This window comes from Durio zibethinus, chromosome 3 (genome assembly GCF_047325235.1).
Source record: "Durio zibethinus cultivar Kanyao isolate XHJ-2024 chromosome 3, ASM4732523v1, whole genome shotgun sequence".
NCBI lineage: Eukaryota > Viridiplantae > Streptophyta > Magnoliopsida > Malvales > Malvaceae > Durio > Durio zibethinus.
The window spans coordinates 26,772,501-26,800,000 of record NC_143164.1 but is presented as its reverse complement, the minus strand read 5'-3'; the positions used below and the strand labels follow the sequence as shown (position 1 = coordinate 26,800,000).

General features: G+C 51.5%; 3 non-coding genes and 1 pseudogene across 3 annotated transcripts in view; all 4 read left to right on the top strand.

The window, feature by feature from the left end:
- Positions 1-10,667: 10,667 nt before the first annotated feature.
- Positions 10,668-12,474, top strand: LOC149519693 (18S ribosomal RNA). The gene has a single exon (XR_016341171.1). It is a non-coding gene; the product is annotated as an 18S ribosomal RNA (ribosomal RNA).
- An 11,695-nt stretch (positions 12,475-24,169) lies between these two features.
- LOC149519692 (18S ribosomal RNA) lies at positions 24,170-25,973 on the top strand (annotated as a pseudogene).
- Positions 25,974-26,261: 288 nt separating this feature from the next.
- Positions 26,262-26,417, top strand: LOC149519691 (5.8S ribosomal RNA). The gene has a single exon (XR_016341185.1). It is a non-coding gene; the product is annotated as a 5.8S ribosomal RNA (ribosomal RNA).
- Positions 26,418-26,635: 218 nt separating this feature from the next.
- Positions 26,636-27,500, top strand: part of LOC149519690 (25S ribosomal RNA) — a 3,387-nt gene continuing 2,522 nt past the window's right edge. The window contains exon 1 of the ribosomal RNA XR_016341189.1: positions 26,636-27,500. This exon is cut by the window's right edge and continues 2,522 nt beyond it. This is a non-coding gene — a ribosomal RNA (25S ribosomal RNA).

The window sequence follows — 27,500 nt, the reverse complement described above, 5'->3', positions numbered from 1 at the left end:
GATCGGGAATGAACTTCGCTCACCCAGGTTGGCCCTTGAATCGAGCACGCAGGCACTGAACCGATCGCTGGGGGCGGGATGCGCCAGTCGACCAAGGATCCCGCTGTTGGTCCCCCTCGGTTGTTGCCCCAAACGCTGTCGATAGCCTCTGGCCCTTGGTTGGTCAAGATCGAGAATGCACTACGTATGCCTAAGTCAACCCATAAAACGAGCACGCAGGCGCTTAGCCAACCGGAGAGCTATAATGCGTAAGTCAAAGATCGACTCGGTCCCCCTCTGCGTGCTATCGATCCCACTGCGGGTCCCTCGGTCTGGTTGGGGTTTAGATCGGGAATGCACTACGTATGCCTAAGTCAACCCATGAATGAGCGTCTGGGCACTCAGCTGGCCAGAGAGCCAGAATGTGCAAGCCGAGGATCGACCTAGTCCCTTTTTGCGTGCTATCGATCCTGCTGCGGGTCTCTCAATCCGATTGGGACTTAGACCAGGAATGAACTTCGTATGCCTAAGTCAACCCATGAAACGAGCGTGCGGGTGCTCAGTCAGCCGAAGAGGTAGGATACGTATGCCAAGGATCAACCCGATCCCCCTTTGCGTGCAGCTGCCAATCCCGCTGTCGGTCCGATCTTAGACTGGGAATGAACTCCATTTGCTTAGACTGGGAATGAACTCCGTATGCCTAAGTCAACCCACGAAATGAACGTGCGGGCGTTGAGCCGGCCAGAGAGGCATAATGCACAAGTTAGGGATCAGCTCGATCCCCCTCTGCGTGCTGTCGATCCCGTTACCGATCCCGCTGCCACAACCCTCGGTTCGGTTGGGGCTTAGACATGGAATGAACTCCGTATGCCTAAGCCAATCCACGAAATGAGTGTGCGGGTGCTCAGCTGGCCGGAGAGGCAGAATGCCCAAGCCGAGGATCGGCCTGGTCTCCCCCTGCGTGCTGTCGATCCTGCTGTTGGTCCTGCTGTCGTAACCCTCAGTCCGGTTTGATCTTAGACTGGGAATGACCTCCGTATGCTTAGACTAGGAATGAACTCCGTATGCCTAAGTCAACCCACGAAACGAGCGTGCGGGCACTCAGCCGGTCAGAGAGGTAGGATGCATAAGTCAGGGATCGACCCGATCCCCCTCTACGTTTGGCCGATCCTGGTGCGGGTCCTGCTACTGTAACCCTCAGTCCGGTCTGATCTTAGACTGGGAGCACACAACGTATGCCTAAGTCAACCCACGAAACGAGCGTGCGGGCACTTAGCTGGCCGAAAATGCGGGATGCGCAAGCCATGAATCAATCGGGTGGTAGGTGGGTTTAGGCACATCTTCATATTTCTACCGTGCCAATGCCAGTTTTATGGCTTGTAAATTCATACAATGGTCCTCTAAGCCTTCATGTGAAGTTTCGTGGCATGATGACTCATTTTCTATTTTTCATGATTTTTGAAACTTTTTACGGTTTGGGATTTTTTTAAATATTTTTAGAAGGAGTTTTGGCCCCAAATTTTGTAGACATAATCCTTGTATTTTTGTTGGCATGCACAAAAAAATTCAGCTAAAAACAGTATTTTGTGACCATTTGAAAAACGTATCCCCATTTCAGACACTTGAATGGCTACTGGTAGCAAACCTATAAAATCTCAAATGCTCTTTAAGGGGGTGTGAGTTCTCAAGGTTTGATGAGGAATAGGGGGCTAATATAAGGGCCAAGTACCAGCACCCATCGCACATCATGTGTGCACACCCCCCGACCCCCCCAATCGTCGGAACCCTCAATGCCGTCGGTCAGGTTCTCTGATGATGCTCCGACGATGGTGCCCCGGGCGAAAAAAATGTAGCACCAGCACATGCTTGAGCCCCGCATGTGCACCGTGGCTCAAAATCAAACTTCAACCAAGGCCTCGATCATCAATGGCACATGATGGCGCATGGTGATGGCACATACATCAACCATCATCAGCACAGGCTGCCCTTTGGAACGGGCACTTGCCTCGACCGCCATCGGCACAAGCTGGGCCCTAGTGCAGGCGATTGCCACGATCCCCATCGACACATGCTGGGCCTTGGTACAGGTGGTTGCGTCGACCACCATTGGCACAAGATGGCCCCTGGTGCAGGCAATTTCATCGAACACCATCGGTACATGTTAGGTCGTGGTACAGGTGGTTGCCTCGACCACCATCTGCACATGCAGAGCCTTGGTGCGGGCGGTTGCCTCAAACACCATCAACACGTGTCGGGCCTTGGTGTAGACCATTACCTCGAGCACCATCGGCACCAGCCAGCCCTTGGTGCGGGCGGTTGCCTCTACCACCATGACACAAGATGGCATCTGGTGCGGGCGTTGCCTCGACCACCATCGACAGAAGATGGCCCCTGGTGCGGACGGTTGCCTCGAACACCATCGGCACGTGCTGGGTCTTTGTGTGGGCGGTTACCTCGAGCACCATTGGCACTAGTCGACCCTTGGTGAGGATGGTTGCCTCGATCACCATCGATACATGCTGAGCCTTGGTGAGGGCAGTTGCCTTGACCACCATCGGCAGAAAATGGCCCCTGGTGCAGGCGGTTGCCTCGAGCACCATTGGCACAAGCCGGCCCTTGGTGCGGGTTTCACGGGCTCCGACCTTGGACTCAGAATCCGTACGACCTTAGGCTTGGAATCTCCTCCTTTATGCCTAAATCAACTTAAAACACAAGCGTGCTGGCACTTGAACAATACGAAGGGCTAATTACGCAAGTTAAAGAGAAACAGGATAAGAAGGTAGAATTCTGGAAATGCTCTTGTATTCACTGAAACAAAAGTGTTTGATGGTGTACAAATGAGGGTGGAGCAGCCCTCTATTTATAGTTGAGGCTCCAGCTTACACTTAATGGCAATATCCCTAGAATAAAGGCTAAAATCATGGGATTATATAGATTACAATCAATCAGGATGCTAACTCCTGATTTTTAGGGTCAACCAAATCTGCCAGGATGCTCCTGCTGATCCTGCCTACTTCCAGAAGCTTCACTTGCATATCTAGCACCTTGGGCCCTTCTGGATGTGGTGCGGGCAACTTGTATGCCAGGCCTTGGTCTCATGGGCTGGCCTGCAAGTTGGGCGGGCATTCTGAACTCGTTTGCTAGGCTTTACGTGCAGATACCTACCAGCATGCCTGGTCTGCGGGCCTCAACCTCTGGCTCTTCTGCTAGTGCGTTTGATGTGCCTGGTCTACCTGTTTAAGGTGTGACATTCTCCCCTACTTGATTGCACAATGCCCTCATTGCATCTTCTACATGGTACTGCCTGATCTAGTCCTCGAACTGCCATAAGTCATCTGTTGGTTCCCAGCTTACCTTAATATCTGGAAGTCTCTTCTAGCACACCAAGTACGCTTGTCTTGGCTGATAGTTCTTCTGTCTCACCTCCTGGTCAGCTATGATACTGTGGACCTCCTTCTCATATAAGGCCCTTGCTCCTAATGGCGCACGCTTTGACTCTGTCCATCCTGGATCTCCCTCATCCTCATGGAACGGCTTAAGCATGCTCACATGGAACACTGGGTGTACCTTCAGCTTGGGTGGCATATCCAGCTTGTAGGCAACCTTGCCTACCCTTTCAATTACTCAGAAAGGTCCCTCATACCTCCAGACTAGGCCTTTGTGTAGCCCCCTATGGTGCACAATGGGATGTAGCTTCACCAACACCAAGTCTCCAACCTGGAACTGCACATCCCGCCTATTCTAGTCTGCCCACTTCTTCGACCTCTTGGCCGCCTTGTGTAGACAAACTCTAGCCAAGTCAGTTTGCTCCTACCATGCCTTAGCAAACTTGTATGCTACTGGATTTGACCCTGTATAACCTGCAGCAATCGAACCGGGTGTTAGTGGTTGTTGCCCTGTCACAACCTCAAATGGGCTCTGGTTCGTTGCCAACTCCTTTGCAAGTGGTAGGAAAACTGCGCAACATCTAGTAGCTTTGGCCAGTCCCTTTGTGTGGCACTCACATAGTGCTTGAGGTAGACCTCCAATAGTCCATTCACTTGTTCTATCTGCCCATCGGTCTGTGGTTGCATGCTGGTGGAAAAGTTCAAGTCTGACCCTATCAGCTTGAACAACTCAATCCAGAACCTGCCCGTGAAACGCCTGTCCTGATCACTAACAATGGTCCTCGGTACTCCCTAGTACTTAACCATGTTCTTTAGGAACAATCAAGCTGCCTCTTTGGCTGGGCACTCCTTGGTTGCTGGAATGAAGATTCCATACTTGAAAAACCTGTCCACCACTACCATGATGCTTCCAAACCCTTTTGCTTTGGGTAGACCGACTATAAAGTCTAGAGAAACACTCTCTCATGGTCACTCTGGCACTGGCAATGGCTCCAAGAAACCCCCTGGTTTCTTGAGCTCCACCTTGTCCTATTAGCACACAAGATAAGTCTTCACATAGGCCTCCACATCATCCCTCATATGCGACCAGTAGTACCTATCCTCGATCAATGCCAAGGTGTGGCTCACTCCTGGGTGTCCAGCCCACCTTGAGTCATGACATTCTTACAAAACTTCCTTATGGAGCTTTTCGTGCTGCGACACAAACAGTCTACTGCCCCTAGTGTACAACAAGCCATCCTGTAACCAAAACCGCCTAGTCTTACCTTGCTGGGCGTACTCCATAAGAGCCTTGGCTGTAAGATCATGCGTAAGTCCTTCCTTGATGTGCGGCACCAATGACCCCTCTGGTTGGCTAATGGCAGCAAGGTTAGCCTTCCTGCTCAGGGTGTCTGCCACTAGGTTCACTTGCCCCAGCTTGTACTCCATCTGAAAGTCAAATTCTGTAAGAAAATCTTGCCATCTCGCTTGCTTGAGGGACAATTTCTTCTACGTCTAGAAGTAGCTGGTCACCACATTTGTCCGTCCTTACCATGAACCTTGACCCCAACAAGTAATGGCACCAAGTGCGCAAGTAGTGCACCACTGCTGTCATCTCCTTCTCTTGGACCGTGTACTTGCATTCAGTCTCGTTCAGTTTCCTGCTCTTAAACGTGATTGGACGTCTCTCCTGCATCAACACGCCCCCTATGGCAAAGTCTGATGCATCCGTATGCACCTCATATGGCTTGGCATGGTTTGGCAAGGCCAAGACTAGCTCCTCGGTCACAGCCCTCTTCAACCTGTCAAAAGCTTCCTGGCACCCTATGCTCCACTCCCATGCTCTCTTTTTCTTGAGCAAGTCAGTCAATGGTGTGGCTATTGCTGAGTGACCCTTGATGAAACGACTGTAGTAGTTAACCAGCCCAAGGAATGATCTCAACTCAGTGACCTTGGCTGGCAGTTGCCACTCCAAGATGGCATGCACCTTGCCTTAATCCATGCGTATCCTGCCACCTCCCACTATGTGGCCAAAGAACAGGATCTCTTGCTGGGCGAATGAGCACTTCTCCCTCTTGACAAATAGCTTGTGCACCCGTAACACCTCGAACACCTGTCTCAAGTGGTCTACATGCTCTCCCAAAGTTTGGCTGTAGATCACAATGTCATGCAAATAAACCATAATAAACCGATCAAGGAATGACTAAAGTACCTTGTTCATAAGGGTGCAGAATGTTGTTGGGGCGTTCGTGAGTCCGAAAGGCATCACCAAGAACTCATACGAACCATACTGAGTGACACATGCTATCTTTGGCTCATCTCCCTCCGTGATCCTAACTTGATAGTAGCCTGACCTCAAATCCAGCTTGGTGAACCACCTTGCACTCCCAAGTTGGTCGAACAAGTCTGCAATGAATGGGATGGGGTACTTGTTCTTGATGGTCAGCTTGTTCAAAGCTCGGTAGTCTATGTACAGCCACAACGACCAATCATGCTTGCGCTGGAATAGAACCAGTGCACCATATGGTGCCTTTGATGGCCTGATAAAGCCAGCATCAACTAACTCTTTGAGTTGCTTCCTTAACTCCTCCAACTCTAGTGGAGACATTCGGTAAGGGGCTCTAACTGGTGGCTTGGCCTCGAACACCAGCTCAATCTTATGGTCCACCTCCCTCTTAGGTGGTAGCTTGCTAGGTAGCTTTACAAGCATCACATCACTAAAGGTCTTCAGCACCTTTAGCACCTCCAAGGGTGACTCGATCTCCTTTTCCCTTGGCTCATCATATTTCAAGGCTGCCAAGAAGGTGTCTTCTTCCTCGCTTACCACCTTGGCAAATTGGATGGCTGACACCACCCGCGACCCAACTCCAGACCCTCTCCTTACTGGGACAAGGCATTGGCACCGTGCATCCAAGATGCAAACACAATCGGCAAAAGGCATAAGGAGGGCGTTAATCCGAACAAGGAAATCCATCCCAATCACAAACTCATAGTCATCAAAGGGTATTACCTCTATGGTCTCCTTGCCTTTCCAGTCTCCAAGCTGTAACTCCATTCCCTGTGCTACTCCAATGGTTGGAACCTCCTTGGAGTTCACTGTTTTAATGGTACCAGTCCCTTTTTGCACCTTCAGTCTAAGCTTCCGGGCTTCATCACCTAAAATAAAAAGATGTGAGGCACCTGTGTCCACCAGTGCGCTCACTTTCTGACCCGCAACCAATAGATCCGTAAACATCAAGCCCTTTGGCTTGTGGCTCCCCTTACTCTGGATAGCATTGAGCACTAATGACCCAAGCTTTGCTGCCCTTGACTCTGGCTCCTCGTCAGACTCCTTGTCTATAGTAGCCAGCTTGCCTTTTTATGAGCAATTGCACGCTATGTGGCTCCCTCCACATAGGTAGCATGCTAGTGGCTCTCGATCCCCCTTTGCTTTCCACTTGCCTGCTAGTGGCTTCCTCTCGCCATCCTTGGTTGAATGGTCTCGATCTCCATCCTTGGACTCTCGGTCCTTCCCCTTGGACTGTTTCTTTCGGTCCCTATCATCCCTGCCCTTACCCTTGGGCTTGGTAAACTCGAACTTGTTCAGAGGTTTGAACTCTATCAAGGCCTCAGCAGTAGTCATGGCTTTAGCCAAGTCATGAACTCCTCTCCGTTGTAGCTCATGCTTCACCCATGGCTTCAACCCATCCATGAAAGCAAATAAGGCATCATTCTCACCTAGATCTGAGATTTGTAGCATCAGTTCAGAGAATTTCTAGACATACTCCCTTATGTCCCTTTGCTGGCTAAGCCGGCATAACTTTGCCCGCGCCTCATCATTGGCATACTCCGGGTAAAATTATTCTCTGAACTCCTTTTAGAACTCTGCCCAAGTTCCAATCTTGGCGCTCCCACGCCTGACATCATCACACCTGTGCCTCCACCACAATAAGGCTACATCAGTGAGATACATAGCAGCGGTGCTTCCCTTTATCGCCTCGTCTTGCATGCCCATGGCCTGGAAGTACTGCTCCATACCCCAAAGGTAGTTGTCTACTTCCTTGGCTGCCCTAGTCCCCTTGAACTCCTTAGGCTTGGGGACATCCAATCTGGATTTGGACACTCTGGCAAACATGCCATTCCCAATGATAGTCTTGCAAGCAACAAGCTCACTGGTAAGTTCCTCCATCCACTGGCGCATGGCCTCCATGCCATCTCGCAAAGTCAGCACTTCAGCCTCCAAGTCCCCATTTTTCTGGGTGAACACGTCCAAGCCTTTATTGAGAGCAGCTTGTAGCTCACTTTGGATCCCCTCCCCCATAGAGTCTAGCGATGCAATGTGAGTCTTTACCCCTTCAAGCTTCTTCCCCATGTCGCCCATGGTCACCTCCACCTTGGCCAGCCTACCATCCATGGTAGACCAGATATCTCTAGAACTGGCTTTCCTACCTCTTCCACGCCCATGGTCCTGGGCCTCTGGTTGTTGGTTAGCAGCGTCACTTTGGGATGCCATCTCCTCAATCACGATCTAACCTGCACAACACAAACACATAGAATCGAACTTGCTCTGATACCAACTGTCACGGGCTCTGACCTTAGACTCAGAATTTGTACGGCCTTAGGCTTGGAATCTCTTCCTTTATGCCTAAGTCAGCCTAAAACACAAGCATGCGGGCACTAGAACAATGGGAAGGGTTGATTACGCAAGTTAAAGAGAAACAGGATAACAAGGCAGAATTTTGGAAATGCTCTTGTATTCACTGAAACAGAAGTGTTTGATAGTGTACAAATGAGGGTGGAACAGCCCTCTATTTATAGTTAAGGCTCCAGCTCACACTTAATGGCAATATCCCGAGAATAAAGGTTGAAATCATGGGATTATACAGATTACAATCAATCAGGATGCTAACTCTTGATTTTTAGGGTCAACCAAATCTGTCAGGATGCTCCTGCTGATCCTGCCTGCTTCCAAAAGCTTCACTTGCATATCTAGCACCTTAGGCCCTTTTGGATGTAGTGTGGGCAGCTTGTATGGTAGGCCTTGGTCTCACGGGTTGGCCTGCAAGTTGGGCGGGCGTTCTGAACTCGTTTGCTAGGTTTTGCACGTAGATACCCGTCAGCACACCTGGTCTGCGGGCTTTAACCTCTGGCTCACCTGCTGGTGCACCTGATGTCCCTGGCGTGCCTGCCCAGGGCATGACACAGGCTCTTGCCTCGACCACCATCAGCAGAAGATGGCCCTTGGTGCAGGCGGTTGCCTCGACCACCATCGGCACAAGATGGCCCCTGATGCGGGCAGTTGTGTCGAACACCATCGGCATATGCTGGGCATTGCTGACCCTTGGGGTGGGCAATTGCCTCAACCACCATCAACACAAGATGGCCCTTGGTACGGGCGGTTACGTCAAACACCATCGACACATGCTGGGCCTTGGTGCGGGCGGTTACCTCGAACACTATCGACACATGCTAGGCCTTGGTGTGGGCAGTTGCCTCGACCACCATCGGTACCTGCTAGGCCTTGGTGCGAGCGGTTACCTCGAACACCATCGGCACGTGCTAGGCCTTGGTGCGGGCGGTTGCCTCGAGCACCATCGACACAAGTCGGCCCTTGGTGCGGGCTCTTACCTCGACCACCATCGGTAGAAGATGGCTCTTGGTGCGGGCGGTTGCATCGAACACCATCGGCACGTGCTGGGCCTTGGTACAGGCAGTTACCATGACCACCATCGGTAGAAGATGGCCCTTGGTGCGGGCGATTTCCTCGAGCACCATCGATACAAATCGATCCTTGTTGCGGGCTCTTGCCTCGATCACCATCGGCAGAAGATGGCCCTTGGTGCAGGCGGTTGCCTCGAGCACCATCAGCACAAGCCGATCCTTGGTGCGGGCTCTTGCCTCGACCACCATTGGTAGAAAATGGCCCCTGGTGCGGGCAATTACGTTGAACACCATCGACACATGCTGGGCCTTGGTGCTGGCGGTTGCCTCGAACACCATCGGCACATGCCGGGCCTTGGTATGGGCACATGCCTCGACCACCATTGGCACACACTGGCCCTTGGTGCGGGCATATGCCCCAACCACCATCGGCACCTGCTCACCCTCGGTGCGGGATATGCCTATTTGGAAAAAGTGTCCTCGTTTCAGACACTTTAACATCTGCTGGTAGCATATCTAAAAAATCTCTAATGCACTTTAGGGGATGATGGTCCGGCATCTCTTCTCCCCCCTCACGGGGGGAGTAGGTGTGCGTGGTGGGCCTTCTATTGCGTACACCCAGGGCAACGTCCCTCGAGCGAAATACAGGGCGTGCATGCCTTTCGACTATTTTGTCCGATGACTGGTTGCTCCGGTGACCGACAGGCATCCATTGCCTCGATCGGTTGGCATGCATGCAAAAAATAGTAGTCGAGCTCGGGCTCGTGCATGCGGCGGATGCTGCCCTAGACCCCAGAGCAAGTCCTTGAATCGGGCAACGACTCTCTGGGGTGGTACGAGTAGAAATCGTGATTGTGGGCTTGGCCCGACCAAGTCTCTCGGTATTTGACGATCTCACGATCCCTTCTCGTCGACCATAAAAATGCCTAGGGCTTGAAGAGGCCGTGCAAGCAGCCAATAATACCCGAGACCCCAGGAATAAGTCCCTGAATCAGGCAACGTCCCCCTGGGGTGGTGTCAACGGAGCTCGCGCGTGCGGTTTCGGTAGGGCCAAGCTTTGGTAGTGTCACGCCGTTGTTGCTTGCCGGATGGCAGGGGCAGTCTCATGGCCCTTGCTTATGTTTTTCTCATGCCAAGTGGTTGTGGCATGGCCTCGCACGTCATTTCCTCCGCTCGCTCGTTGAGTAATCGATCGGGTGGGTTGTGGATCGGCGTGCATGGATGCTGCCACTTGTACGCAATGGGATATGAGTGGTGCTATGGTTGTGCGTGTCGGTAAGCTCAGTGCTCGATGCATCAAACTTTCGACCCATCATCCTCTTCAATCTTCCCTCATGTGATCGTCGTACCCCAGAGGTGCGATCGGGATCCTATGCTGCATACCTGAATTGATGGAAATCGAATGTCTCATCATCCCTCATCCGTCTCATGCCTTGAGGGGCCACGGGTCAGACGTCAATCAGGGCTGATGTCCCAAGCACGCCACCTAATCCTCCGTGGCCGCATTCGATCATGCTCTCAGATGCGAAATGTTTAGCAGGTGCGGGCTCTCGACCTCCATTCATCTGATGCTACGCATTTCACGTGCTCGACACGTACGACACTCACGCTTTACGTCAGGCTCTCTCCGTTGCTCGATCGGTGCGTCGAGGCCCATGCGGTGCCAACGTCCCGAAGGAATGCTACCTAGTTGATCCTGCCAGTAGTCAGATGCTTGTCTCAAAGATTAAGCCATGCATGTGTAAGTATGAACTAATTCAGACTGTGAAACTACGATGGCTCCTTAAATCAGCTATAGTTTGTTTTATGGTATCTACTACTCGGATAACCATAGTAATTTTAGAGCTAATACGTGCAACAAACCCTGACTTCTGGAAGGGATGCATTTATTAGATAAAATGTCGATGCGGGCTATGCCCGTTGTTTTGATGATTCATGATAACTCGACGGATCACACGACCTTTGTGCTGGTGACGCATCATTCAAATTTTTGCCCTATCAACTTTCGATGGTAAGATAGTGGCCTACTATGGTGGTGACGGGTGACGAAGAATTAAGGTTCGATTTCGGAGAGGGAGCCTAAAAAATGACTACCACATCCAAGGAAGGCAGCAGGCGCGCAAATTACCCAATCTTGACACAGGGAGGTAGTGGCAATAAATAACAATACTGGGCTCTATGAGTCTTGTAATTGGAATGAGTACAATCTAAATCCCTTAACGAGGATCCGTTGGAGGGCAAGTGTGGTGCCAGTAGCTACGGTAATTCCAGCTTCAATAGCGTATATTTAAGTTGTTGCAATTAAAAAGCTCGTAACTGGAACTAGGGTTGGGTCATTCGGTCCACCTCACGGTGAGCACCGGTCTACTCATCCCTACTATCGGTGATGCACTCCTGGACTTATCTGCCCGGGTCGTTCCTTCGGTGTAATTACTTTGAAGAAATTAGAGTGCTCAAAGTAGGCCTACACTCGTATACATTAGCATGGGATAACATCATAGGATTTTGGTCCTATTGTGTTGGCCTTCGAGATCAGAGTAATGATTAACAGGGACAGTCGGAGGCATTCGTATTTCATAGTTAGAGGTGAAATTCTTGGACTTATGAAAGATGAACAACTGCGAAAGCATTTGCCAATGATGTTTTCATTAATCAAGAACGAAAGTTGGGGGCTTGAAGATGATAAGATACCATCCTAGTCTCAACCATAAACGATGCCGACCAGGGATCGATGGATGTTACTTTTAAGACTCCGTCGGTACCTTATGAGAAATCAAAGTCTTTAGGTTCCAGGAGCAGTATAGTCGCAAGGCTAAAACTTAAAGGAATTGATGGAAGGGCACCACCAGGAGTGGAGCCGGCGGCTTAATTTGACTCAACACGAGGAAACTTACCAGGTCCAGACATAGTAAGGATTGACAGACTGAGAGCTCTTTCTTGATTCTATGGGTGGTGGTGCATGGCTGTTCTTAGTTGGTGAAGTGATTTGTCTAGTTAATTCCGTTAACGAACGAGACCTCAGCATGCTAACTAGCTACGCAGAGGTGATCCTTCGTGGCTAGCTTCTTAGAGGGACTAGGGCCGCTTAGGCCAAGGAAGTTTGAGGCAATAACAGGTCTGTGATGCCCTTAGATGTTCTGGGCCGCACACGTGCTACACTGATGTATTCAACGAGTCTATAGCCTTGGTCGACAGGCCCGGGTAATCTTTGAAATTTCAATGTGATGGGGATAGATCATAGCAATTGTTGGTCTTCAATGAGGAATTCCTAGTAAGCGCGAGTCATCAGCTCGCGTTGACTACGTCCCTGCCCTTTGTACACATCGTCCGTCGCTCCTACCAATGGAATGGTCCGATGAAGTGTTCGGATCAGGGTGACGTGGATGGTCCGCTGCCCACGACATCGTGAAAAGTCCACTGAACCTTATCATTTAGAGGAAGGAGAAGTCGTAACAAGGTTTTTGTAGGTGAACCTATGGAAGGATCATTGTCGAAACCCCGCCCGACGAACGACCTGCACACGCGTTAATGAAACACCGAGGAGGTAAGGGTGCTGGATTATGACTGAACGCCTCTAAGTCAGAATCTGAGCTAGAAGCGACATGCGCGCCCGCCACCCGATTGCTGACCCATAGTAGGGGCCCATGGCCCCCAAGGGCACGTGTCGTAAGTGCAGCCCCCGGAAGGATGAGCCACGCGGGCCTCCTTGGAGCTCAATTCCCACCGAGTGATGGGTAGAATCCTTTAAAGATGACTTAAATATGTGACGAGGTATTGTAAGTGGTAGAGTGGCCTTGCTACCATGATCCACTGAGATTTAGCCCTTTGTCGCTTCGATTCGTCCCTCCCCCCGTCGACCTTCTCTCTTTTCATGTCGCCCCCCTCCGGGGTTGGGCGTGACCTGGGGCCCCCCGTCCCCCAGTCTTGATCGAGAATGAACTCCGCTCACCTCGGTAGGCCCCCAAATCGAGCGTGCGGGCACTGAACCGACCGTTGGGGGTGGGATGCGCTAGCTGATGAAGGATCCCGCTGTTGGTCCCCCTCGGTTGTTGCCCCAAACGCTGTTGATAGCCTCTGGCCCTTCGTTGGTCGAGATTGGGAATGCACTACGTATGCTTAAGTCAACCTATAAAACGAGTGTGTGGGTGCTCAGCCGATCGAGAGCCAGAATACGTAAGCCGAGGATCGACCTGACCCCCCTCTGCGTGCTTTTGATCCCACTGCGGGTCCCTCGGTCTAAATGGGGCTTAGACCAGGAATGAACTCTGTATGCCTAAGTTAACCCACGAAACGAGCGTGTGGCCGCTCAGTCGGTCGAAGAGGCAGGATGCGCAAGCCGATCTCCCTCTACGTGTTGCTGTCGATCCCGCTGTCGGTCCGATCTTAGACTGGGAATGAACTCTGTATGCCTAAGTCAACCCACGAAATGAGCATGCGGGTGCTAAGTGGACCAGAGAGGCATAATACGCAAGTCGAGGATCGGGCTGGTCCCTCTCTGCATGCTGCTGATCCCGTTGTCGGTCCCACTGCCACATCCCTCGATCCGGCTGGGGCTTAGACATGGAATGAACTCCGTATACCTAAGCCAACCCATGAAACGAGTGTGCGGGCACTCAACCGGCCGGAGAGGCAAAATGCGCAAGCCGGGGATCGGCCTGGTCCCTCCTGCGTGTTGTCGATCCTACTGTTGGTCCTACTGTCGCAACCCTCGGTCTGGTCTGATCTTAGACTGGGAATGAACTTTGTATGCTTAGACTGGGAATGAACTCCGTATGCTAAAGTCAACCCACGAAATGAGTGTGTGGGCACTCAGCCGGCCAGAGAGGCAGGATGCACAAGCCGAGGATCGACCCGGTCCCCCTCTGCATGCTATCAATCCTACTGCGGGTCCTACTGCTGTAACCCTTGGTCTGATCCAATCTTAGACTGGGAGTGCACTACGTATGCCTAAGTCAACCCATGAAACGAGCGTGTGGGCGCTTAGCCGACTGGAGAGGCGGGATGCGTAAGCCGTGGATCGATCGGGTGGTAGGTGGGTTTAGGCACATCTTCATATTTCTGCCATGCCAATGCCATTTTTATGGCTTGTAAATTCATACAATGGTCCCCTAAGCCTTCATGTGAAGTTTCGTGGCAAGATGACTCGTTTTTTATTTTTCATGATTTTTTAAACTTTTTGCGGTTCAGGATTTTTTTAAATTGTTTTAGAAAGAGTTTTGGCGCCAAATTTTGTAGACATGATCCTTGTATTTTTCTTGGCATGCACAAAAAAATTCAGCTAAAAACTCGATGTGGAGAAGATTTTGTGACCATTTGAAAAAAGTGTCCCCATTTCGGACTTGAATGGCTACTGGCAGCAAACCTATAAAATCTCAAATGCTCTTTAAGAGGGTGTGAGTTCTCAAGGTTTGATGAGGAATAGGGGGCCAATATAAGGGCCAAGTACCAGCACCCATCGCACACCATGTGCGCACACCCCCCCGACCCCCCTAATCGCTGGAACCCCTAATGTCGTCGATCAGGTTTTCCGACGATGGTGTCCCGGGCGAAAAAAATGAGGCACCAGCACATGCCCGAGCCCAGCATGTGCACCGTGGCTCAAAATCAAACTTCGACTAAGGCCTCGACCATCAATGGCACATGATGGCGCATGGTGATGGCACATGCATCGACCATCATCGGCACAGGCTGCCCTTTGGAACGGGCACTTACCTCGATCGCCATCGGCACAAACTGGGCCTTGGTACGGGCGATTGCCTCGACCACATTCCAACCAAGATGACCCTTGGTGCGGGCGGTTTCATCGAACTCCATTAGCACATGCTGGGCCGTGGTACGGGCGGTTGTCTCAACCACTATCAGCACATGCTGAGCCTTGGTGCGAGCGGTTGCCTCGAACACCATCAGCACCAGCCGACCCTTGGTGCAGGCTGTTACCTCTAGCATTATCAACACCAGCCGACCCTTGGTACGGGCGGTTGCCCCGACCACCATCGGCACAAGATGGCCTCTGGTGCCAACGATTGCCTCGACCACCATCGACCGATGATGTTCCCTGGTGCGAGCAGTTGCCAAGAACACCATCGGCACCTGCCATGCCTTGGTGCGGGCAGTTGCCTCGAGCACCATCAACACCAGTCGACCCCTGGTGTGGGCGGTTGCCTCGACCACCATCGGCAAAAGATGGCCCCTGGTGCGAGCAATTGCCTCAAGCACATCGGCACAAGCCGGCCCTTGGTGCATGCTCTTGCCTCGACCATCATCCGCAGAAGATGGCCCCTAGTGCGGGCGGTTGCCTCGACCACTATCGGCACAAGTCGACCCTTGGTGCGGGCGGTTGCCTCGACCACCTTCGGCACAAGATGGCCCCTGGTGCGGACGGTTGCATCGAACACCATCAACACATGCTGGGCCTTGTCGACCTTTGGTGCTGGCGGTTGCCTCGACCACCATCGACATAAGATGGCCCCTGGTGCGGGTAGTTGCATCAAACACCATCGACACATGCTGGGCCTTGGTGTAGGCGGTTGCCTTGACCACCATCGATAGAAGATGGCCCCTGGTGCGGGCGGTTGCCTCAAACACCATCGATACGTGCCGGGCCTTGGTGTGGGTGGTTGCCTCGACCACCATCGACACTAGCCGGCCCTTGGTGCGGGCAGTTACATCGACCACCATCGACACAAGATGGCCCCTGGTGTGGGCAGTTGCATCGAACACCATCGGCACGTGCTGGGCCTTGGTGTGGGTGGTTGCCTCGACCACCATCGGCACATGCTAGGCCTTGGTGCGGGCGGTTACCTCGAACACCGTCGGCACATGCTGGGCCTTGGTGTGGGCGGTTGCCTCAACCACCATCTGCAAAAGATGGCCCTTGGTGTAGGCGATTGCCTCGAGCACCATCGGCACAAGCCGTCCCTTGGTACAGGCTCTTGCCTCGACCACCATCGGCACATGCTGAGCCTTGGTACGGGCGGTTACCTCGACCACCATCGACAGAAAATGGCCCCTGGTGCGGGCGGTTGCCTCGACCGCCATCGGCACAAGCCGGCCCTTGGTGCGGGTGTCACACCTTGGGCGGGCACGCCAGGCACATCAGGCGCACCAGTAGGCAAGCCAGAGGTTGAGGCCCGTAGACTAGGCGTGCTGGTGGGTATCTGTACACAAAGCTGAGTAAACGAGTTCAGAATGCCCGCCCAACTTGTAGGCCAGCCCGTGAGACCAAGGCTTGGCATACAAGCTGCCCGCACCACATCTAGAAGGGCTCAAGGTGCTAGATACTCAAGTGAAGCTTTTGGAAGTAGGCAAGATTAGTAGGAGCATGCTGGCAGATTTGGTTGACCTTAAAAATCAAGAGTTAGCATGTTGATTGATTGTAATCTGTATAATCCCATGATTTTAGCCTTTATTCTAGGGATATTGCCATTAAGTGTAAGTTGGAGCCTCAACTATAAATAGAGAGCTGCTCCACCCTCATTTGTACACCATCAAACACTTCTGTTTTAGTGAATACAAGAGCATTTCTAGAATTCTACCTTCTTATCCTGTTTCTCTTTAAATTGCGTAATCAGCCCTTCCCGTTGTTCTAGTGCCCGTACGCTTGTGTTTTAGGCTGAGTTAGGCATAAAAGAGAAGATTCCAAGAGTAAGGTCGTACGGTTTCTGAGTCTAAGGTCAGAGCCTGTGATAGTTGGTATCAGAGCAAGTTCGATTCTGCGTGTTTATGTTGTGCAGGTTAGATCGTGATTGAGGAGATGGCATCCCAAAGTGATGCTGCTAACCAATAACCAAAGGCCCAAGAGCATGGGTGTGAAAGAGGTAGGAAAGCCAGTTCTAGAGATATTGGTCTACCATGGACGCTAGGCTGGCCAAGGTGGTGGTGACCATGGGCGACATGGGGAAGAAGCTTGAAGGGGTAGAAACTCACATTACATCGCTAGACTCCATGGGAGAGGAGATCCAAAGTGATCTGCAAGCTGCTCTCAATAAAGGCTTGGACATGTTCACCCAAAAAAATGGGGCCTTGGAGGCTGAAATGCTGACTTTGCGAGATGGCATGGAGGCCATACACCAGCGGATGGAGGAACTTACCAGTGAGCTTGTTGCTTGCAAAACTGCCATTGGGAATGGGATGTTTGCCGGAGTGTCCAAATCCAAATTGGATGTCCCCAAGCCTAAGGAGTTCGAGGGGACTAGGGTGGCCAAGGAAGTAGACAACTACCTATGGGGTTTGGAGCAGTACTTCCAAGCCATGGGCATGCAAGACAAGGCAATAAAGGTAAGCACCGCTGCTATGTATCTCACTGATGTAGCCTTATTGTGGTGAAGGCATAGGTGTGATGATGTTAGGTGTGAGAGTGCCAAGATTAGAACCTGGGCAGAGTTCCAAAAGGAGTTCAGAGAGCAATTTTACTCGGAGTATACCGATGATGAGGTGCAGGAAAAGTTACGTCGGCTTAGCCAGCAAGGGGATATAAGGGAGTATGTCCAGAAATTCTCTGAACTGATGCTATAGATCTCAGATCTAGGCTAGAAGGATGCCTTATTTACTTTCATGGATGGGCTAAAGTCGTGGGTGAAGCATGAGCTACAACGAAGGGGAGTTCATGACTTGGCTAAAGCTATGACTACTGCCGAGGCCTTGATAGAGTTCAAGCCTCTGAACAAGTTCGAGTCTACCAAGCCCAAGGGTAAGGGCATGAACGATAGGGACTGAAAGAAGTAGTCCAAGGGGACTGGGAGTCCAAGGATGGAGACCGAGACCGTTCAACCATGGATGGTGAGAGGAAGCCACCAGTGGGCAAGTGGAAGGCAAAGGGGTACCGAGAGCCACTAGCATGCTACCTATGTGGAAGGAGCCACATAGCACGTAATTGCCTGCAGAAGGGTAAACTGGCTGCTGTTGACAAGGAGTCGAGCCAGAGTCAGGGGCAGTAAAGCTTAGGTCATTGGTGCTCAATGCTGTCCAGAGTAAGGGGAGCCGCAAGCCAAAGGGCTTGATGTTTACGGATCTGATGGTTGTAGGTCAGAAGGTGAGTGCACTGGTGGACACATGTGCCTCACATCTTTTTCTTTCAGGTGATGGAGCTCAAAAGCTCAGACTAAAGGTGCAGAAAAGGAATGGTACCATTAAAACGGTGAACTCCAAGGAGGTTCCAGCCATTGGAGTAACACGGGGAGTGGAGTTACAGCTTGGAGACTAGAAAGGCAAGGAGACCATAGAGGTAATACCCCTTGATAACTATGAGTTTGTGATTGGGTTGGATTTCCTTGTTCGGATTAATGCCCTCCTTATGCCTTTTGCCGATTATGTTTGCATCTTGGATGCACAGTGCCAATGCCTAGTGCCATTGAGGAGAGGGTCTGGAGTTGGGTCGTGGGTGGTGTCAACCATCCAATTTGCTAAGGTGGTAAGCAGACAAGAAGACACCTTCTTGGTAGCCTTGAAATATGATGAGCCAAGGGAAAAGGAGATCGAGTCACCCTTGGAGGTGCTAAAGGTGGTGAAAACCTTTAGTGATGTGATGCCCATAAAGCTGCCTAGCCAGTTACCACCTAAGAGGGAGGTGGACCACAAGATCGAGCTGGTGTCCGAGGCCGAGCCACCAGCTAGAGCCCCTTACCAAATGTCTTCACCAGAGTTGGAGGAGTTGAGGAAGCAGCTCAAAGAGTTAGTTGATGATGGCTTCATTAGGCCATCGAAGGCACCCTATGGTGACTGGTTCTATTCCAACGCAAGCATGATGGGTCGTTGCGGCTGTGCATAGACTACCAGGCTTTGAACAAGCTGACCATCAAGAACAAGTACCCCATCCCACTCATTGCGGACTTGTTCGACCAACTTGGGAGTGCAAGGTGGTTCACCAAGCTGGATTTAAGGTCGGCCTACTATCAAGTCAAGATCACAGAGGGAGATGAGCCGAAGACAACATGTGTCACTCGGTATGGTTCGTATGAGTTCTTAGTGATGCCTTTCAGACTCACGAACGCCTTAGCAACATTCTGCACCCTTATGAACAAGGTACTTCAGTCATTCCTTGATCGGTTTGTTGTGGTTTATTTGGATGACATTGTGATCTACAGCCAGACTTTGGGAGAGCATGTAGACCACTTGAGATAGGTGTTCGAGGTGTTGCAGGCACACAAGCTGTTTGTCAAGAGGGAGAAGTGCTCATTCGTCCAGCAGGAGATCCCGTTCCTTGGCCATATAGTGGGAGGTGGCAGGATACACATGGATGAAGGCAAGATACACGCCATCCTAGAGTGGCAACCGCCAGCCAAGGTCACTGAGTTGAGATCGTTCTTTGGGCTGGTTAACTACTACAGGCACTTCATCAAAGGTCACTCAGCAATAGCCATGCCATTGACTGACTTGCTCAAGAAAGGGAGAGAATGGGAGTGGAGCACAGGGTGCCAGGAAGCCTTTGATAGATTGAAATGGGCAGTGACCGAGGAGATAGTCTTGGCCTTGCCAGACCATGCCAAGCCATATAAGGTGCATACGGATGCATCAGACTTTGCCATAGGGGGCGTGTTGATGCAGGAGGGACGTCCAGTCACGTTCGAGAGCAGAAAGTTGAACGAGACTGAGCGCAAGTACACGATCCAAGAGAAGGAGATGACTGCAGTGGTGTACTGCTTGCGCACTTGGCACCATTACCTTTTGGGGTCAAAGTTCATGGTGAGGATGGACAATGTGGTGACCAGCTACTTCCAGATGCAAAAGAAGCTGTCCCCCAAGCAGGTGAGATGGCAAGATTTTTTTGCAAAATTTGATTTTCAAATGGAGTACAAGCCAGGACAGGCGAACCTAGTGGCAGACGCCTTGAGCAAAAAGGCTAACCTTATTGCCATTGGCCAACCAGAGGGGTCACTGGTGCCGCACATTAAGGAGGGACTTGCGCATGATCCTATAGCCAAAGCTTTGATGGAGTACGCCCAGCAAGGTAAGACTAGGTAGTTTTGGTTGCAGGATGGCTTGCTGTACACCAAGGGTAGTAGACTATTTGTGCCGCAGCACGGGAAGCTCTGCAAGAAAGTTTTGCAAGAGTGTCATGAGTCAAGGTGGGCTGGACACCTTGGAGTGAGCCACACCTTGGTGCTGATTGAGGATCGGTACTACTGGCCGTATATGAGGGACGATGTGGAGGCCTATGGGAAGACTTGTCTTGTGTACCAACAGGACAAGGTGGAGCTCAAGAAACCAGAGGGTCTCTTGAAGCCATTGCCAGTGCCAGAGCGACCATGGGAGAGTGTTTCTTTGGACTTCATAGTCGGTCTACCTAAAGCAGAAGGGTTTGGAAGCATCATGGTAGTGGTGGATAGGTTTTCCAAGTATGGAATCTTCATTCCAACAACCAAGGAGTGCCCAACCGAGGAGACAGCTTGATTGTTCCTGAAAAACATGGTTAAGTACTGGGGAATGCCGAGGACCATTGTTAGTGATCGGGACGGGTGGTTCACGAGTAGGTTCTGGACTGAGTTGTTCAAGCTATTGGCGTCAGACTTGAAGTTTTCCACCAGCATGCATCCGCAGACCGATGGGCAGAAAGAACGAGTGAATGGTTTATTGAAGGTCTACCTCAGGCACTATGTGAATGCCACACAAAGGGACTGGCCAAAGCTGCTAGATGTTGCGCAGTTTTCCTATAACTTGCAAAGGAGCGAGGCAAAGAACCAGAGCCCATTTGAGGTTGTGACAGGGCAACAACCACTAACACCTGGTTTGATTGCTGCATGTTATACAGGGTCGAATCTAGCAGCATACAAGTTTGCCAAGGCATGGCAGGAGCAAACTGACTTGGCTAGAGTTTGTCTACATAAGGCGACCAAGAGGTCGAAGAATTGGGCAGACCAGAATAGGCGGGACGTGCAGTTCCAGGTTGAAAACTTGGTGTTGGTGATGCTGCATCCTATTGTACGCCATAGGGGGCTGCACAAAGGCGTAGTCCGGAGGTATGAGGGACCTTTCCAAGTAGTCAAGAGGGTAGGCAAGGTTGCCTACAAGCTGGATATGCCACCCAAGCCGAGGGTACATTCGATGTTCCATGTGAGCATGCTCAAGCCATTCCATGAGGATGAGGGAGATCCATGACGGGCAGAGTTAAAGCGTGCACCATTGGGAGCAAGGGCCTCATATGAGAAGGAGGTCCACAGCATCATAGCTGACCGAGAGGTGAGATGGAAGAACTATCAACCAAGACAAGAGTACTTGTGTGCTAGAAGGGACTTCCAGACAATGAGGCAAGCTGGGAGCCAGCAAATGACTTATGGCAGTTCAGGGACCAGATTAGGCAGTACCATACAGAAGACGCAACGAGGGCATTATGCAATCAGGTGAGGGAGAATGTCATGCCCTGGGCGGGCATGCCAGGCACATCAGGCTTACCAGCAGGCGAGCCAAAGGTTAAGGCCCGTAGACCAAGCGTGCTGGTGGGTATCTACGTGCAAAGCCTAGCAAACGAGTTCAGAACGCCCGCTCAGCTTGCAGGCCAGCCCGTGAACCAAGGCTTGGCATACAAGCTGCCCGCACCACATCTAGAAGGACCCAAGGTGCTAGATATGCAAGTGAAGCTTCTAGAAGCAGGCAGGATCAGTAAGAGCATCCTGGCAGATTTGGTTGACCCTAAAAATTAGGACTTAGCATCCTGATTGATTGTAATCTGTATAATCTCATGATTTTAGCCTTTATTCTAGGGCTATTGCCATTAAGTGTAAGTTAGAGCCTCAACTATAAATAGAGGGCTGCTCCACCCTCATTTGTACACCATCAAACACTTCTGTTTCAGTGAATACAAGAGCATTTCCAGAATTCTACCTTCTTATCCTGTTTCTCTTTAACTTGCGTAATCAGCCCTTCCCGTTGTTCTAGTGCCCGCATGGTTGTGCTTTAGGCAGACTTAGGCATAAAAGAGGAGATTCCAAGCCTAAGGCCTCATGATTTCTGAGTCTAAGGTCAGAGCCCATGACACAGGCTCTTGCCTTGACCACCATCAGCAGAAAATGGCCCCTGGTACAGGCAGTTGCCTCGACCACAATCGGCACAAGATGGCCCCTGGTACGGGCAGTTACGTCGAACACAACTAGCACATGCCGGGCCTTGGTGCCGACGGTTGCCTCGACCACCATCAGCACATGCCGGGCATTGTTACGGGCGGTTGCCTCGAAAACCATCGACACGTACTAGGCCTTGGTGCGGGCGGTTGCCTCGAGCACCATCGACACAAGCTGACCCTTGGTGCGGGCTCTTGTCTTGACCACCATCAACAGAAAATGGCCCCTGGTGCGGTGGTTGCCTCGGTCACCATCGGCACAAGCTGACCCTTGGTGCGGGCGGTTGCCTCGACCACCATTGGCACAAGATGGCCTCTGGTGCGGGCGGTTGCATCGAACATCACCGACAAGTGCTAGGCCTTGGTGCGAGCGGTTGCCTCGACCACCATCGACACATGCTGAGCTTTGGTGCGGGCGATTACCTCGAACACCATCGGTATGTGCTAGGCTTTCGTGCTAGTAGTTACCTCGAGCACCATCGGCACAAGTCGGCCCTTGGTGCGGGTGGTTACCTTGAACACCATCGGCACATGCTAGCCCCTGGTGCAGGCGGTTGCCTCGACCACCATCAGCAGAAGATGGCCCTTGGTGCGGACGGTTACCTCGAGCACCATCGGTACAAATTGACCCTTGGTGTGGGCTTTTACCTCGACCACCATCGACAAAAGATGGCGTCTGGTATGGGCGGTTACGTCGAACACCATCGGCACATGCCGGGCCTTGGTGCAGGTAGTTGCCTCGAACACCATCGGCACATACCAAGCCTTGGTGTGGGCACATGCCTTGATCTAGTGCGGGGTTGCCTTGAGCACCATCGGCACACGCTGGCCCTTGGTGAGGGCACATGCTGCAACCACCATCAGCACCTGCTCACCCTGGGTGCGGGATATGCCTGTTTAGAAAAAGTGTCCCCGTTTTAGACACTTTAATGTCTACTGGTAGCATATCTGTAAAATCTCTAATGCTCTTTAGGGGGTGGTGGTCCAGCACCCCCTCTCCACACCCACGGGGGGAGTAGGTGTGCGTGATGGGCCTCTCATTGCGTACACCTAGGGCAACATCCCTTGAGCAAAATACAGGGCGTGCATGCTTTTCGGTCGTTTTGTCCAGTGACTGGTTGCTCCGATGACTGGCAGGCACCCATGGCCTCGATCGGTTGGCGTGCATGTGAAAAAGGGGAGCTGAGCTCGAGCCCGTGCACACAGCAGATGCTACCATAGAACCCAGACCAAGTTCTTGAATCGGGCAACGGCTCCCGGGGGTGGTGCGAGCAGAAGCCACGATTGCGGGCTTGGCCCGGCCAGGTCTCTTGGTATTTGACGGTCTCGTGATCCCTTCTCGTCGACCATAAAAATGCCTAGGCCTCGACGAGGCCGTGCATGCAACCGATGCTGCGTGAGACCCCAGGAACAAGTCCCTGAATCGGGCAATGTCCCCCTGGGGTGGTGTCAGCAGAGCTCATGCATGTGGTCCCAGTCGAGCCAAGTATTGGTGGTGTCGCTTTGTTGTTGCCTATCGGATGGCAAGGGTAGTGTCGTGGCCCTTGCTCATGTTTTTCTCGTGCCAAGCGATTGTGGCATGGCCTCGCACGTCGTTTTCTTCGCTCGCTCATCTAGTAATCGATCGGGTAGGTTGTAGACCGACACGTGTGGATGCTACCACTTGTACGCAATGGGCATATGAGTGGTGCTATGGTTGTGCGTGTTAGCAGGCTCCATGCTCGATGCATCGAACTGTTAACTCGTCATCCTCTTCAATCTCCCCCCATGCGGTCGTCGTACCCAGGATGTCTCACCATCCCTCATCCTGTGTTGCATACCTGAATCGATGGAAATCGGATGTCTCGCCATCCCTCATCCGTCTCGTGTCCCGAGGGGCCACGGGTCAAACGTCAATCGTGGTCGGTGTCCCAAGCATGCCACCCAATCCTCTGTGGCCGCATTGGTGCATCGGTGTTCGATCGTGCTCTCAGATGCAGAACGTTTAACGGGCGTGGGCTCTCGGCGCTCGTTCGTCCGATGCTACGCATTTCACATGCTCGACACGCACGATGCTTGTGCTCCATGTCGTGCTCTCTCCGCCATTAGATCGATGAGTCGAGGCCCACACAGTGTCAACATCCTGCAAGAATGCTACCTGGTTAATCCTGCCAGTAGTCATATGCTTGTCTCAAAGATTAAACCATGCATGTGTAAGTATGAACTAATTCAGACTGTGAAACTATGAATGGCTCATTAAATCAGTTATAGTTTGTTTGATGGTATCTACTACTCGGATAACCATAGTAATTCTATAGCTAATACGTGCAACAAACCCCAACTTCTAGAAGGGATGCACTTATTAGATAAAAGGCCGACGCGGGCTATGCCTGTTGCTTTGATGATTCATGATAACTCGACGGATCGCACAGCCTTTGTACCGGTGTCGCATCATTCAAATTTCTATCCTATCAACTTTTGATGGTAGGATAGTGGCCTACTATGGTGGTGACGGGTGATGGAGAATTAAGGTTCGATTCTGAAGGGGGAACCTGAGAAACGGCTACACATTAAGGAAAGCAGCAGGCGTGCAAATTACCCAATCCTGACATGGGGAGGTAGTGACAATAAATAACAATACCGGGCTCTATGAGTCTGGTAATTAGAATGAGTACAATCTAAATCCCTTAACAAGGATCCATTGGAGGGTAAGTCTGGTCCAACAGTCGTGGTAATTCCAGCTCTAATAGCATATTTTTAAGTTGTTACAGTTAAAAAGCTCGTAGTTAGAACTAAGGTTGGGTCGTTCGATCCGTCTCACGGTGAGCATCGGTCTACTCGTCCCTACTGCCAGTGATGCACTCCTGGACTTAATTACCCAGGTCGTTCTTTTGACACTGTTACTTTGAAAAAATTAGAGTGCTCAAAGTAGGCCTACGCTCGTATACATTAGCATGTGATAACATCATAGGATTTCGGTCCTATTGTATTGGCCTTCGGGATCAGAGTAATGATTAACAGGGACAGTTTGGGGCATTTGTATTTCATAGTCAGAGGTGAAATTCTTAGATTTATAAAAGACGAACAACTACGAAAGCATTTGCCAAGGATGTTTTCATTAATCAAGAATGAAAGTTAGGGGCTTGAAGATGATAAGATACCGTCCTAGTCTCAACCATAAACGATGTCGACCAGGGATCGATGGGTGTTACTTTTAAGACTCCGTCGGTACCTTATGAGAAATCAAAGTCTTTGGGTTCTGGGGGGAGTATGGTCGCAAGGTTGAAACTTAAAGTAATTGACGGAAGGGCACCACCAGGAGTGGAGCCTGCAGCTTAATTTGACTCAACAAATGGAAACTTACAAGGTCCAGGCATAGAAAGCATTGACAGATTGAGAGCTCTTTCTTGATTCTATGGGTCGTGGTGCGTGGCCATTCTTAGTTGGTGGAGCAATTTGTCTGGTTAATTCCATTAACGAAAGAGACCTCAGCCTACTAACTAGCTACGCGGTGGTGATCCTTCGTGGCTAGCTTCTTAGAGGGACTATGGTCGCTTAGGCCAAGGAAGTTTGAGGCAATAACAGGTCTATGATGCCCTTAGATGTTCTGGGCCGCACGCACGCTACACTGATGTATTCAATGAGTCTATAGCCTTGTTGACAGGCTTGGGTAATCTTTGAAATTTCATCGTGATGGGGATAGATCATTGCAATTATTGGTCTTCAACGAGGAATTCCTAGTAAGCACGAGTCATTAGCTCATGTTGACTATGTCCTTGCCCTTTGTACACACCACCCGTCGCTCCTACCGATTGAATGGTTTGATGAAGTGTTCTAATCACGGTGACGTGAATAGTTCACCACCCGTGACGTCGTGAGAAATACACTAAACCTTATCATTTAGAGGAAGGAAAACTCGTAACAAGGTTTTCATAGGTGAACCTATGGAAGGATCATTGTCGAAACCCCGCTCGATGGACAACCCGCGGACGATTTAACGAAACACCAAGCGGACGAGGGTGCCCCCGCGCCCTGAGCCCCCTTCGACCCTGAGAGGATGTGACGGTCGCTTCGTCCCCCCTACGGGGCGGGTGGAACGATTGGCGCCGTCTCACCCATCGCTGAACAATGAATGCTCGACGTGCCAAGGAACCGAAATGAAAATGGACCATGCGCGTCATCGTCATCCTTTTCGTGGTGCATGCATGGGCGGCACCGCAACTTCTTTTGTCACGAAAAAATGAAATGACTCTCGGCAACGGATATCTCCACTCTCGCATTGATGAAGAACGTAGCGAAATGTGATACTTGGTGTGAATTGCAGAATCCCATGAACCATCGAGTCTTTGAACGTAAGTTGCACCCCAAGCCATTAGGCCGAGGGCACGCCTGCCTGGGTGTCATGCACCGTTGCCCCCCTCTGACCCCCCACCCTTCGGGCTCCGGGAAAAGGGGGCAGGCGGAAGATGGCCTCTCGCGATCCCGTGGGTCACGGTTGGTCAAAAAATGAGTCCCTGACAATGGCAGCGCCGTGACCGTCGGTGGTAGAGCTCCCGACGTGCCTCGTCCTCGATGACGGGCGCTCGTTGTCCACCCGAACCCCTTCAGACCCCCCGCATCGTGACCCTAGGTCAAGCGGGATCACCCGTTGAGTTTAAGCCTATCAATAAGTAGGGGAAAAGAAACTTACCAGGATTCCCCTAGTAACGGCAAGTGAATCAAGAAGAGCCCAGCTTGAGAATCAGGTGCCCCCGACGTCCGAATTGTAGTTTGGAGAAGCATCCTCAGCAGTGGACCAGGCCCAAGTCCCCTGGAAAGGGGCATCGAAGAGGGTGAGAGCCTCATTGTGCCCAAAACCTGTCACACCATGAGGCGCTGTCCGTGAGTCGAGTTGTTTGGGAATGCAGTCCCAATCGGGCGGTAAATTCCGTTCAAGGCTGAATACGGGTGAGAGATTGATAGCGAACAAGTACCGTGAAAGAAAGATGAAAAAGGCTTTAAAAAAAGAGTCAAAGAGTGCTTGAAATTGTTAGGAGGGAAGTGGATGGGGGCCGCCGATATGCCCCGATCGGATGTGAACAACGAGAGTCGGTCCACCGATTAGCTCGGGGTGTGGACCGACGCGGGTCGCGACGGTGGCCCAAGCCTGAGCTTTCGATGTGCCCACAGAGACGTCGTCATCGCAATCATGGAACGTAGCACGTGCTGTCTCGACATGCCCCGACACCAGCATGCTCCAGGCGTCAGCCTGTGGGCTCCCTATCCGACCCATCTTGAAACACGGACCAAGAAGTCTAACATGCATGCGAGTCAATGGGCCAGGAAACCCGTAAGGCACAAGGAAGCTGATTGGTGGGATCCCTCACGGGTGCACCACTGTTCGACCTTGATCTTCTGAGAAGGGTTCAAGTGCAAGCATGCCCGTCAAGACCCAAAAGATGGTAAACTATGCCTGAGCGGGGCAAAGCCAGAGGAAACTCTGGTGG